Raw genomic sequence first — 4516 nt, forward strand, 5'->3', positions numbered from 1 at the left:
ACTTTGAAGGTGATAAAATAAATTTGGATGAAAAACACTAACTTTCTATGTATTACTGATCTTTTCCGGGTATTTTCTTAGTAGAGTAGCATTAACATTCTTGCAGAAATTTATATGTACATTATGTATTAAATAATAATACAATATCAAAAGTGTTTAGTGGAAGCTTTCCTAAATAATCGTTAAGGGCAAAGTCTAAGAGAATGTTTTTTTTTTGTTATACCTTTTTCAATTTATCCTTCGACTCAATGTTTGAAGTAAATTAGTTTATGTCGTATAGATACATCCTTTTGTTTTGAATGTGTTACCATTTTCTAGTTACGTCATTGGATGTCGATGGCAAATAGTATTATTGTTAACGGAAAAGCCATTTGTTATTGTATTATTGCATATAGACTAATCTCATATCATTCACGGTTCATTTCGCTTCGACGAGCAGAAGAAAGAGAGCTTATTATTTGTGGAGTTGCTCATTCTGATTTTCAGTTGATTATAAGACAATTGCGTTACACGGCATTTTTTTTAAAATGTTAGTTTTGAATTAATTAATATACTATAAATTTACTAATCGTAATGAGTCCGAAAAGGAACAATTTCGAACGCTTTTTTTTTTATTGCCTAGACAATATACAAGTCAGTATACACGCAAATTTATAAATTTTACAGATTTAATTTTTTAGGAACGTCATTCATTACTCCTTGATCGTAGAATTCGTTTATGATCACATATTAAAACCTTGCTTAGAAAAAATACTTACATGCTCGCGGGATTTGAATACCGCGTAGGCACATCACTTGATACGAATACACTGGCCGTCTAATCCTTTGGTCCTCGATCGAGTTTTCGAATTTTATGGTCGTCAATGTTTACTTTCCATCAGATAGACTATGACTATAAAGAAAACAAGAAAATATAAAAGGATTCACCACCAGTTCCTGTAATTGTATTCCTGTTATTGAAAGCCTTCTCGCTTCCGCGGTATGAGGAGCATGATGCATCATGACGCATATGAGGTACATCAAAATAAGCAATAACATCTTGATGCACGCGGAATGTTAAAGCATTTTGAGTTGTCGTTACAGTTGACATAATAAAAGTTGATTTATTTATTAAAAGAATTAAATATTTATTTCAAATTAATGTGGCCTAGTTTTTTATAACACTAGCTTATTGACTGAAATGACGATCGCATTAATAATAATTAAAATCATATCGTTAATGTTAAAATCACTAGCGTACGAATCACACTATAAAGTATTGAATGAATAATAAAATACACTATACCTAGACGTAAAATATATTAATATTGTATCAAGAGCATCGTCCCAATTCCTCGGGTGTCACGTCACGGCACGACACCAATAAATGAGGCGCCGCGTAACTCTAATCCCACTGTACTCAGCTTACTCGACTTGAATAAATCTTATGACAAGAAATAATATTTGGTATAGTATTTACTACACCACATTATCAGTAGGTATCTAATACATACGCAATTATTTAGTTAGAGAAAATATGTGAATATCCATCACCACCAAGTCTTAATTAGATTGCGTTATTTTTTTTATTGCTTAGATTGGTGGACGAGCTCACGGCCCATAAACCTTAGGAATTCATTTTTAACTCTTAAATCTTGGTTAGATAATAATGGACTTTCCCTTTCTGCCTCCAAAAGTTCTATTGTTGTATTCTCTAGAAAACGTTCTCTTCCTCCAATTAATATATTGTATGAGAACGAATTAATTTCTGTAAATAGTCATGTTAAATTTTTAGGTTTAATTTTAGATTCAAAATTGAATGGAATTCAACATTGTAATTACATTACAAATAAGTGTTTGAGTAATATGAATATCTTACGTTCTCTTGCTGGTGTATGGTGGGGTGCCCACCCATTCAATTTAAAACTTTTATATAATGCCATAGTAAGATCAGTTTTAGATTATGGTACTTTTTTACTTCAACCAGGGGATGTGAATGCTTTCAAAAAACTAGACACTATACAGTCTAAATCACTCAGAATTATCACTGGAGCCATGAAATCTAGTCCTGTTACAGCATTACAGGTAGAATGTGTTGATCCACCTCTTCATTTGAGACGTCAATATTTATCTGATAAATTCGTTTTCAAATCCCTACAAATTCAAAATAATCACATTATTACCAAACTTAAAACTTTAAATGAACTCATAGAATACTCTTCATTTTGGAAACATAAACAGTTACCATGTTTAATAATTAGCTACAGAAAATATTTGTCTATTCAAACTCCAACTAATCACTCTCGTGTTTTCCCTCTATTTTGTGTAAACTATATGGCATTGATTTTAAAACCGGATATTCATCTTGACATGGGTATTTCTAAGTATCAACCACAACCAAATACTAACTTTAATTTTGTAATAGACCAAGATTGGAATGACTATAACCATATATATACAGATGCTTCCAAACACCCTCAAGGTTGTGTTGGTGTAGGAGTCTACCATTCGCAATCAAAAATAGTTGAAAAGATAAAATTACCATCTGAAACATCAGTGTTCACTGGTGAATGTTTTGGAATATACAAGGCCATAGAATTCATTTTGATATTCAAACTAAAGAAAACTTTAATACTCACCGATTCAAAGAGTGCTTTACAGGCTCTTGCAAAATTTCCTTTTAAATCTCAACCGATTTACCCTATTCTCTTAGACTGCAGAAACCTGTTAATGAAATGTATGGATCAAAATCTTACAGTATCATTTGTATGGATACCTAGCCATTGCGGAATTAAGGGAAATGAAATAGTTGATAAAATTGCAAACGAGGCTATCAATTGTGATGATATTTATTATTTCAAAAATTATAGTCATGATTTAGTTAGCCTCCCTAAAACTTATTTGAATAATGCTTGGAGTGCACAGTGGTATAATGGCGTTAAAGCGAAATATTACCGAAGGGTACAACCAACCATTCCTTCCAAACCATGGTTCTACAAATATAATTTTAAACGCCACGAGACTTCCAGTTTGATACGGATGAGATTAGGCCACACGTGTAGTCCGGCACATCTAGCGACGATCGGAGTGCTGGATAGCAGTAAGTGTGAATGCGGTGCGGACATTGGCGATTTAAATCACATTATTCTTTCATGTCCCCTTTTTGATCATTCACTTCTTTATAGTTCTTTATCATCACTTAGTATTCCTTTTCCTATATCTGTACCTTATTTATTACATACAGTAGACCCAGTTATTTATAAAATTATTATCTTATTCCTCAACAGTTTTAACCTAAAATTATAATTATATATATTATTTATTCTTCCTAATTATATTAATCCTAATCCAATTTTCCTGCCTAAACCTTATCTAACTTATATTTTCTGATTTGATTTTTGCTTCCTAACCTTTATTTTGAAAGTGGCAAATAACACTTGGTGTTGGGTCCAAAAAGAAAAAAAAAAAAAAAAAAAAAAAAAAAAAAAAGATGAATACTTTGAAAATCGAGTGATTTTTGAATACGCGTTCCGACGCGGAACTAACGCTGCAGAAACAACTCGCAATATCAATGTTGTGTTTGGAAAGGCGACTGCTAATGAACGTACCGTGTGATTTTGGTTTAAACGCTTTTGTGATGGAAATTTTGATTTGAAGAACGAACCACGTGGAAGACGGGCGGTCTTGTGATTAACAATGAATTGAAAGAGATGATGGAAGCCGATCTGAGCCAAATTACCCAGGAGTTAGCAGCATGGTTTAATGTTACCTTACCAGCAGTATTGACTCATTTGCGTTAAGTCAATAAAATAAAGAAATATGAAAAATGGGTCCCTCATGATTTGACTGATCTGCGGAAAAAAAGACTTGTTGAAATTTGTGTTGCCTTGTTGAATCGATACAGCAATGAAGGAATATTGGATCGAATTGTGACATTTAATGAAAACTGGATTCTTTACGATAATCGTAAGCAAAAATTGCAATGGCCTAACCCCAGGTCAAACGTCGCAACCGTGTCCTAAAGCAAAGCTTACCAATAAATAACTCTACACTGCAATTAGAAACCATTCGTCACCCTCCGTATTCGCCAGACCTTGCTTCAACGGACTACATTTTTTTTCGTAATTTGGACAATTTTCTATGTCATAAAAAGTTTTCTTCCCAGGAGGCTATAGATAGTAATGTTATATATTTTGATTATGTAAATATGTTACATGAAGAAAAAAACGAATTTCAATTTTTCAGAACAAATCGGCAATTTCATACTTTAACCCCTAATATTAACTAATGCAGAACACTGAAAGAAAACATTATTGTTTTATCACGGAACCGTTCCGTGGTATAATGGTAAAAGCTATATGGTAAAATGGTATAAAGTTCAGTTCTAAGCTGTTGTTCATTTTATACCTTAATGCACTATGTAGGTTCTTTTATAATTCTCTATGACCCTAGTCCTTTGTTTTGAAGAAAAATTCTTCACCTATTACGGCTTCTTTGCAATTTAAAGCGCTTATTTTTTTCCTACCTATTCGCTGGG

General features: G+C 32.6%; 1 long non-coding RNA gene across 5 annotated transcripts; it reads right to left on the reverse strand.

Moving 5' to 3' along the window:
- Positions 1–1607: 1607 nt before the first annotated feature.
- Positions 1608–3433, reverse strand: LOC149502134 (uncharacterized). Of its 5 annotated transcripts, none has more exons than XR_016323626.1 (4): positions 2952–3375; positions 2619–2703; positions 1859–2133; positions 1608–1747 (listed from the first exon to the last, which is right to left on the reverse strand). It is a non-coding gene; the product is annotated as an uncharacterized LOC149502134 (long non-coding RNA). The 5 variants fall into 5 exon arrangements; XR_016323627.1 differs by adding an exon at positions 3390–3433 and having other exon boundaries at positions 1621–2133; positions 2952–3273; XR_016323628.1 differs by having other exon boundaries at positions 1614–2133; positions 2225–2703.
- Between the last annotated feature and the right edge of the window lie 1083 nt (positions 3434–4516).

The sequence above is a fragment of the Bombyx mandarina genome, chromosome 10, assembly GCF_030267445.1.
Source record: "Bombyx mandarina strain Sakado chromosome 10, ASM3026744v2".
NCBI lineage: Eukaryota > Metazoa > Arthropoda > Insecta > Lepidoptera > Bombycidae > Bombyx > Bombyx mandarina.